General features: G+C 48.8%; 1 protein-coding gene across 1 annotated transcript in view; it reads right to left on the reverse strand.

The window, feature by feature from the left end:
- FLNB (filamin B, beta) overlaps nt 1-10,182 on the reverse strand; it is an 86,483-nt gene that overhangs the window by 73,106 nt on the left and 3,195 nt on the right. The gene's annotated exons all lie outside the window — the stretch shown is intronic.

Consider the following 10,182-nt stretch of genomic DNA (forward strand, 5'->3'; position numbering starts at 1 on the left):
CCCTCACCTGGCCGTGGCGCGGGGCGGGGCCGGGGAGCGGCCCCCGTGGCACTGCTGCACACACGGGAGTGCGACTCACCTGGCACCGGGGCACGGTCGGGGGTGCAACGCCTTGGCACCAGTGCACAGGCAAGAGCGCAAGCTGCATTGCATCACTGCATGGGCCAGAGCGCAACCCCCGTGGCACTTCTGCACAGGCAGGAGTGCAACTCACCTGGCGCTAGTGCATGGCCAGGGGTGCCAGCCCCTTTGCACCACAAACACAACTGAAACCCATAGCGCAGCCAGGAGCGCAGCCCCCATTGCACTTGCGCACACCCAGGGCAGCACAGCATCCCTCACATAGCAAAGGCAACAACACCCAGCAGGTAGTGGGAAGGGGGAAATGCAGCCGTGGGTGGGTGACCCAGCGCTGGGGCCTGCACAGCGCGGACCTGTGCGGCAGAGGCCAGCAGAGCCTGATCTCTCTGGGCTGGGAGGGATTCGTATCTGCACACCTGTAAAATACTGCAGCCATCAGGAGCGCGGTGCAAAGTACAGACTGGGTCAGCAGAGGTTGATGTGCTCGCACAAGATGCAGCACGCCGCTAAGGCATAGCACCCTCTGTACTGATACACACGATTTTATCAACCATTTGAAGAAGACAGAAACTTCAAAAAGCAATCAAGTAAGGCTTGAATTCTCAGAGGTTTCTCTCCTTTTTTCCCCCACTTTTGTGACTGATTTCCTGTTGTGCCACTCCCTGCCGACATACAAGACTGTGACTTGCCGCTGACTCATTTGATGACAGCAAAGTCAACAGAACTACCCCAGCTGCAGTTGCTACGTGCTGACTTTGTGCAGTTTGTTGAGACGTCTCATGACGCTTACCAGGTCAGTGAAAGCTGCATCGAGGTGTCCCTGTGTGTCCCTGCCCCGAGGGAAGCCTGTGCCCACCCACTCACCCTCCCCTTGGGGGCTGATCACACACTTACAGTCTTGGCTTTGCTGCCAGGAGCTGCTCCACTGATACAAGCGAAGTGTATGCGTGCGTATTTATTTACATCAAGGCTGTCCACTGAAAGATGTGGGAGTCTGTCAGACAAAACAAATCCATTAAAACACAATCAATAAAGTCTAATTTAATTAAATGGCCGTAGCCACTCCCCACTAAAATTAGAAGACAGATTTCCAATTATTTTCTTTCAAGGATTTTATTGTAATGCCTTTACTAAACCGTGGCACTGTGGTTTCTCTCCAGTGACCTAACAGCTCCTTCCCCCAGACTATCTAAGTTATATTAGATAAATTTGTTCACAAGAAAATAAGAAAGAAGCAAAGATGAAGGTGAGGTAAAGTGGGAGTTACGCCTAAACTTCCATTGCTCCCCAAGGAGCATCGCCTCCTGTTTTAAAACTATCAGAGAAATCAAAGATCAGATTTAATATACTGAAATGATGAGGTGTATCTCATGGCACAGCAGCCACTGCCCTTTCCTCAAATTATTGAGCCAAGCAGCAAAAAGGATTAAAATAAAAACTGACTTTAACTGAGAGATTTCATTTACGGAGCAAAACTGGCAACAGGCCGTAGAGGTGCCCCAGCTGGGGCAGGTTGTGCCTCTGCGAGCAGCTCTCTGCCATCAGCACAGGCTGGTCCAGCCCAGGGAAAAGCAGGCTGGAAACATGGAGCTGAGCCTTTTTTCAAGGGCCTTTCTCCCATCATCCTATACTTTGTCTTGTTATAGATGTTAATTGCTTATTGACTTTGGCCTGGGTTGGGACTCTTTAGCAACCGTTCCACGTCCAGATTAGCTGATTGCTTACAACATTTTAATTTCAGTTCCTTTCCACTCCCGCATCCAGTAATGCACACTCTCGTTAGTATCATTTTGTGGCCACGCCACACTGAAAGTTGAACAGGAAAAAGGCAGAATCAGTATCAGTATCTTAATTTTTAACTTAAATATTTAGCTAAAATTTTCAATAAAGGTCATTTTTTTCATAGACCCAGCAAAGAAAATGTTCATCCCAACGACATGTTATGCAACAACATGCTCTGCACACATAAGGACAGCGTTTTCTTCAAGTGGTTTTGCACCACTTCCATCCATCCATCTATCCGTCCATCCGTCCGTCCATCCATCCCACCAGGAGCATTGAGGCACGAAAACTGATGTGCAGCACTCAGGAAAACGCTAGCACAGAGCTGTAAGCCCAGCTCACCCCATCAGCCTCAGGAGAAGGGCAGCGGCACAGTTGGGGCTGTTGCTGCTTGGGACCACGTGGGGTCGGTGGGATGCTGGTGGTCTGGATGCAGCAGCCCATGTCGCAGCTGCCCTTCCCTGCACATCACAGGGCTTTTGAACAGAATTCGGCCTTTTGCATCCAGATTGCTTTCACAATTATTGGGAAACAAAGACTGCTTTATGGGAAGAGAATGAAAAGAAGCAAAATAATTTCTGCTCTGAGGAACAGATCTTCCTTCCTCCCTTCCTCCCTTCCTCCCTTCCTTCCTCCTTCCTTCCTTCCTTCCTTCCTTCCTTCCTTTCTTCCTTCCTTCCTTCCTTCCTTCCTTCCTTCCCATTCACAGGTGACCCTCCCAGCCATGGTCTGAGCAATGTTTCTGGTTGACGGGCAGTGGAGGGGGGCAGGCCCTGCGTGCACCCCATTGCCTGCACGGGTGTTCGAGATCAGGAGAAGCACTGTGTCTGGGAGCTGCCTGGACACAAGTGTGGCAGCCAGCTGTGGCAGTGACCGCTGTGCCGGGCAGCTGCTCTGGCATCAATGCCTTGTCCTCCTCTGCCGATGAGAGAGTCCCCCTGTGCTGCTCCATGATTGGATTCTTCTTGGGGTTATGTTTGGCCTGAAAAACTGGATTTCCTTTGAAATGAAGTTGGAAGACACTTCAACACAAGTGAACACGTGTTTCAAGTTTCATCAGGAGGCAGAGAAATAAAAACAAGCTAACCCGTGAATCTGTACTTGCTGGAATACTGCCTTGGTACTGTATATTATTACAAATGAACTAATGTATGCCTTGCGGAAATACCTTATGTGTACATTTATACGGGTAGATGTTTGTGTGGATGTATGTATATATGCAGAGAGAGAGGGAGATTTCAACACTATACTCTGGGGCAGATACTTTTTTCTTTTGATTTGTCCTGTATGATGAGGATCTTTCCATCCCGGCTCTTCCTTTGCTCACTAGATGCAGATATAAGGAAGGAAGAACACTGTCATTGCTTTTTTGGTTCTCTTTAAGCAGTTGCAAAAACACAGCATTGAATTTTTTCCACTGTTTTAAAAATACTCTTCCTCCCTCTTTATGATAATTCACTGCAAGGCTGGACTCAAAAAGATCCTGTTTATTCAGCAGCAGAGGTCTTCCACTGCCACATACTTACTGTTTTATCCTAGAACTGCTCAGAATATTTTGCGTTCGAAAACGCAGCCTTGACAAATGGAATGAATTGTAATGGCATTTGGTTTCTCTATTTTTAGCAAAAAGACATTGAAGAATGTCTCTCAAACCAGAATATGGTGTTAGGCTCTGTGAATTTACAGGGAGTTGCTTTGTAGGCAGGAATAAAAAAATTAGGACCATAGTTTAAACTGTAAAGGTAAATAAAAGTTGGCTGGCCTTTACAGGTTTGCTGCTGCTCTTGCTGCAATCCATGATAATCCTTAATGGAAATTTAATCTCAGCACAGATTATTTACCACATCTTTTGGGGCCCTGGAAGTGTACTGTGAGACTCCGCAGTGGACACTTGCCATTAGTTTTTTGGAGCATCCTAATAGTAGGGGGAAGTAGCAGCTCTGCCCACCGGCTGTTTCACTCAGGAAAGGTCTGTTTAAGCCTGGCTTGCAAAAGCAGAAGGGTGTGGGGAGCAGTGGCGTGGGCCCTCGCTGACATCAGTGGACAGGCAGCGCATGATGGGGTGACTAATGAAGTCTGAGTTCTGCTTTGGGGTGATCAACTTTATCACAGTCTCATGTGATGATATGTTCTTGGATTCCTCCAAATCATGGGCTATTTATGAGAGATCCCGGCCATTTGGGACGCTGTACGTGTTCTCTGCTTGATGCATTATTCAGAAATAGCTTGCTTTGATTGTAAGATCAGAATTAATATCAAATGTTAATCCAACATCTGCAGTTTGCTTAGAGCAGGAATCGACCGTTGCTGAGCATTCAGGGCTGAGTCTTCGCAGGTGGAAGGGCTTTTCTCTACCACTGGCAAATCGTGGTTCAGTTATCGCCTCTCAGGATCTGTTCAACTAGAAACATCATCTTTTAAAAATTTCAGTGGTGCTGGTAATACACAAGAAGCACTGATTTTTTTCCCACACTACAACTAACCCCACACAAATGACTTTGAAGATGCATCACATCTCAGCAGAAACGTGTGGTGAAAAGCCAGCAAGATGCCTCCATCCTTTCCAAAGGCTTCTGTCAAAGCTGCAGAGGGTTTGTACCCCAGGGCCGTCGAAGCTTGGGAGTTGTCAGGACAATGGCTTGGAAAAGGAATAACTGGGCCATGGGCTATAGCACCTGGGTAGCTTTAGAAATTTATCAGGAGATTTTAAATATTTAGAAGTTTTTGGCACGTAATAGCCTTATCCAAACACAGGACAGCATTGTGCATTACAACAAAAGCCATGCGCAACAAATGCCATAAAAAAAATTATAGCACATTCAAAACACTGTACAGATGCTAATCCTCATAGCGCCGCAGGGAGACTCATCCGCTAATCCAGCACTCAGCCAGTAACATTAAAGATAGAGAAGCTGAGGCTCAACATAGTTAAAGGTTTGGTTTTTCAGAAGCCACAGACACCATAACTTGATGGGATTTCATGACTAAGTGACCATAAATGGCATTGCTACGCAGCCAGCAGCACCGATCCTGGCTCAGCAGTCACAGCCAGGTCCCCAGAAGCAGCACCCAGCCTCCCACGTCAAAGGTTTCCAAACACACCACACATTTTCTTCACCTGGTATGCTATTTACTGGGTTTTAAAAGACAATAGAAGTGTTTCTTCTCAATTGATGAAGTATTCATTAAGCCTCTCCTTTCGTTACCATGATGTCTACCAAGCGAAGCAAAGCCGAGACAAGTTGTTCAAGTCAAAGCATGAATTCAATGGATTGCGTCATGGATTGCATTTTCCTTATTCAGCAGCTCTATGGAAGGCAAAGAAGTTCTGCATTATACAAATATTGGCTAGGACATTTGATACAACCTGTTCTGAGTTTTTCGATCTTCTTTTTCCACCTACCTCAGTTGTTGAGGAAAGACAGCAATAAGAGAGCACGCAGCAGCAGTTCAGTCCAAATCGGACAGAGGGATGTCTTTAGGCAGAGAAATCTCTAGAAATATGCTGAAAAATGTAAGACTTGTCCTGAAATTTGTATTAAAATTTATCATTTGAAAGTCTACTTAGGCAACAGTTGCTTGTAGTAGCAGTTGCGTCTAGGGCATTTTTTTCATCTCTCTCTGTCTGGAAGAATATGATTTTTCTTCTGTACATAGAGGTCGTGCTGCATTATATATGTGTATATATATGTCTTGCTGCATTATATATGTATCCAGAAGCTGAAACTGGTGCCAAAAGCAGCCATCCATCTGGCAAACACAGTGCTTTGCCAGAACTTACAGTGCTGCTCTTGCTTTGGATCCCAGGGAGACTCACAGCTGGAATTTAAAGCTCTGGTCTTGACTCAGGCTGTAAATGGCCCAAGAGCAAGGCTGCTCGTGCCTTTTGCTATCCTGTGGCAGCTGAAATCAGGGGAGAAAACCAAACTGGAATCCACTTAGCACATACGGAAGAGCAAGGACAGGGCATTCCCTGGGAGTGTGTCTTATGCAGGAATTCACCTCGTTGCTTCATCCAAAATACCCTCGCTGCTTGTTCCTATGGAAATGCTGCAAAGTTCATCTATTTTTCTAGGTTCATCTATTTTTCTGATTGATAAACTGCCACAGGGTGTTTAATTTTACTTCTAATTTGTGAAGATGGTTTTAAGTGAAAAAATTTATGGATTCATACATACATTAATTCAAACATTCATTCATACGAGCCATGGATAGGCATCTCTTTCTCTGCAAAATCCAAATAAAACTTGTGTTGGTACCTGAGGATGATGCCAGGCAGTGCAAACATCCCCACGGCAGCACCTGCTCTCAGCCAGAACCCCCACTGAGCACCAGGAATGCAGCGATGGCCGCGCTGTGGGTGTCCGAGCAAAACATAGCTTACCCAAATAAATATGACTTGACATATCAAACACAAAGTTGAAAAATAATTTGAAATAACAACTCATTTTTAAAATAACTCAGGATCTGATTTCATGACCTGGGAAGTCAGGTCCTATACAAAACCACACAATGCTCCAGTGTGCAGCTAATCACAGCTTCCTGCCCATATCAGATACCGCAGGCACGGTCCTCAGTAGACATTTTCTGCGCTTACTTCCAGCCGTACCTACTGCTTGTGTTTGCATTCAGAGTAACCAGGCCTCTCTTCCTAAGATGGTACGCCCATTTTTCGTGGGGTTTGAGCTTCTTTTCTTGTGCTTTTACTCCATGAGTTGGAGTTTGCAGGAGTGATGGTGTGAAATCAGAATAAAACATCTCACATCTGCCAGAGCTTGTGGACTGCACAGAATTCCAGGTGTTCCCCAGTTACTCTTCGGGAATTGTTTTAACCTGGGGTACAGATGAATAGTTGTGTTTGACTGCAGAGGAGCGGCCAAGCTCCTCCTTGGGACAGCTGGATGAAGCGTAGGAAGGAACGTTTTCCAGGGGAACAGTGTATATTTTTTAAACAAACCAAAGCCCTTCTGTGTGACATAAACAAAACTGTTGACCTATGTGCAGCCAAAGGGGGAGGTCGTTCAGCTCTCCTGGCACGCGCTCCGGGATGCGGCAGCCATGCAGATGAGAATGCCAGTGCACGGAATGAGTGAAAACACGCACATCCCGGCTATTTCAGAAGAAAGGTACGATGCTGCACAGCGCTCATATCTACCGTCCCCGTTGCAGTGTTCTCATGATGGTGAATAATCAACCAAAAACCCCTTTAAGTGGATTTGCTTTCTGCAAAAGGCTGACGTCACTCCTTTTTTTTTTTAAACATTTCTCACAAAAATATTCCCAGACAGAAATCTTGCATAAGAAGCCTTAAGTCTACTGACTCATTCTGAAAGCTACTTTATTAGCCCCTACACAGGCTGATAAGCCTTGGCTGGCGCATAAGGACACAAGGGCTGTGCATTGTTCAGCTTCTCAGCCCGGTGCGGCATTGGCAGCCTGGTATTGATCCAGCCAAGCAATTAGAGAATTTAACTTCCTCCATAAATGCTTGTATGCGTGAGGCCATATATTTGGGGGTATTTCTCTGCTCGAAAGGGAGCTAACCTTTTAAACATGTTGCAGAACGAGAAGGAATGGCAGAGGCCTCTGTGGGCAGCATCACATTGATTTGGGAAAGAATTAGGAATAATAAAGGGTGGAAGAAAAGCACTTGGACGTGGCCAGCAGTCACCAGCCTCAAGCCACCATTCCCCCCGTGTAGTTGTTAGCCAGTTCTGCTGTTAATATATTGCAGCATAACAATGTCCCGCAGCTGAGCTCTGCCCAGCAACATCCTGCGAGGAGGAAAGGCGGAGGCGGGTGCACGGGTGCAAGAAGCACCAGCTGGAGGAAAAGGGCAGGGTGTTGCCACTGTCCCAGAAAATAATGGGAGACACCACCCTGCGGGTGGGCGGGAGGAAGGCGGCAGCTCGGGAAACCCTGGGCTGTGCATGCTGGCACAGCCCCCAGCAAGAACTGGGTGGCTGGGTGTCCAGGGATGGCTCTGCAGAGTTTGTCCAGAGAAACTGGAGCCCCCAGGTGGGAGAAAACAGGGCAGGAAGAAAGCTGAGCAGATCATCCATCCCCATGGCACAATCTGTGCCTTACCTATTCCCAGGAGCTTTTCTGGGTGTAGGCTTTTCCTAAAAACTGTGAGATTTGCTCACAGGGACCCCCTCTGCTCTGGCTCTGCCCTTGTCTTGTAGGGCAAAACCTGCGATTCCCATGTTCCTGCTTGTTTTGCAACAGTGATTCCTGGATTTTGTGAAGCAGCTCCAAAATCAGCAGCTAAAAAAAAAAGCAATAAAAGGTATGGTACTGGGAGAAGATAGCATCAGAAAGGTGTTACTGGTGGAGCTAGCTGGGCAGCTGGTGCCTCTTGCTCCTTGCGTGCCTGAGACCTGAAATGGGAGATAATATCAAGAATGGGCCTGGTCACACGCTGTCTGATTGAAAAGAACCAAAAAGTAAAAACAGATCCTTTTCAATCAAAGAACACTGTATTTCAAAGGGCAATTCAGCCGTACTGCAGTAGTTGGCAGTGCACTTCACATCAGCCATCTGGTACAGCACTCCCAGCGAGGAACCTTGTCTTTGTAAGCCGTACGCATTGTGGCTTCCCTACGGGTTAAAACACCAACAGAAAGGCTGGTATGACACAGAGGAGAAAAAAAGGAGCCCTACCAAGCCCAGTCCTGCTAATTGGAGTGAGCAAGAGCAAAATGTAACAGGGGAACAGGGTTGGGGCATGGCTTGAGACCCTTTTTTGAGGGTGGTCACTGTGCCTTAGTCCCAGCTGCCCCATTGCTGCAATGGTGGTGTTAGAGAAGGGAAAGGGAAGGGTGAGATATAGATACAGCAGCCTCAGGTAAGTGGTTTTATCTTTACAGCCACGGTGATAACATGGGTTGCAGCAGGATGGAGGTGATCCAGCTGGGGCCAGTCGTGCTACGTGGGAGCCCCGCAGGGGCCTGGCAGTGGGGACCGCACCGGTGCCCAGGCAGGGCTGCAGGACCCTTGCAAAACTCTGGGTTACCATCGCTGCCTTCTCAGAGGCACTGGCTGCTTGCACGGGCACAGCACAGTGGCCACCCAGGCAATCTCCAATGGCCCTTGTTTGCTTTTGGCCTCTCTGGGGCTCGAGCCTGGGAAGGGAGGTGGCAGCAGCTCCTCTGGGGACCAGAAAGACCCCCCCAGGTTTGCAACACACACCAGCAGGGCCAGGAGTACCCACAAGAAGTCCCCTTCTCCTGCTTTCCACGTGGCAATGGTCTTCTGGATATATCTCCTTTTTGTTGAACTTTGTATGTAAAACTTTTCCTCCATTCTGCACAGACTTTGGTCCTTTTGGCACCAGCCATTGCTGGCTGGCAAGCTCCTGGTATGACTGTGTCTTAAAGCGTCAGGCTGAGCGGGGCGCACGCCAGCACACCTGCGTTATCTCCGTCTTTCTGGGAGCAGTAGCTGGGAAGACTCCGCAGCGAGAGCTTTCGCTCCTGTGAGAAAAGCACAAATCTGGCTGTTAACCCTCTGGTGCTGCCAGTTCCTGGCTGGCACGGGCACCGCAGTGCAGCCGCAGCCCGGGGCCTGGGAGCTCTGTACAGGCGGACAAGCCGTGCCCTGCCCTGTGACAGGCTGGTTCGGCCCCACAGGAGCCTTCCTCCTGCTCCTTTGCCAGCTTCGGTAGTGCCCGGCCACATGCAAACGCGGGGAGGCACTGGCCCACTGTGTTTTCTGTAGTCCTCACAGCAGCAGCGAATTTTCCTTCTGCAAAGCAAAAATCCTCTCCCGGGTTCCTTGAGAGCAACATGTTTCCAGTAGCAAAGTGGGGGGCGTGATGAAGTGGTTGCAAACTGGTCAAGTACGGCTGGAAAACGGCTTCGTCATTTGTACTGCAGGCTAGAATGCTCAGGGCAGGGCAGCAGCGGCTGGTGCAGTTCGGTTTCCCTTCCCGGCAAATCCCAACCCCTCTGACAGCTCCTAGAAACACTAATCAGCACAAAGGCCGTTTAGCTGCCGGCCTTAGAGGACAAAGGGATACGGTAAAGGCGATCGCTGCCCCAGAGGGCTCTGCGAAGGGCACTTCAACCCAGGGCTGGATAAAAGCCTGTAAATTATCTGAGGGTTAGAAACGAAGCCGCGCACCGCAGTTCTGCTGTGTGCGCACAGCCGGTCGGGACACCACCAGTGGGTGCCCCACGCAGGACCGAGCCTGCGGACGCAGGGCTGAGCAAGGGACTGGCAGGGTCCCGGCACTCGGTGCGTGTCCCCGGAGCGGAGCCGGCGGCGGGAAGGGGCAGGCCGGCGCCCCCGCCCCCCCACGCCCCCGCGCCCCCGGGG

The sequence above is a fragment of the Pygoscelis adeliae genome, unplaced genomic scaffold, assembly GCF_000699105.1.
Source record: "Pygoscelis adeliae isolate BGI_AS28 unplaced genomic scaffold, ASM69910v1 Scaffold404, whole genome shotgun sequence".
In the NCBI taxonomy this organism is placed as follows: Eukaryota; Metazoa; Chordata; class Aves; order Sphenisciformes; family Spheniscidae; genus Pygoscelis; species Pygoscelis adeliae.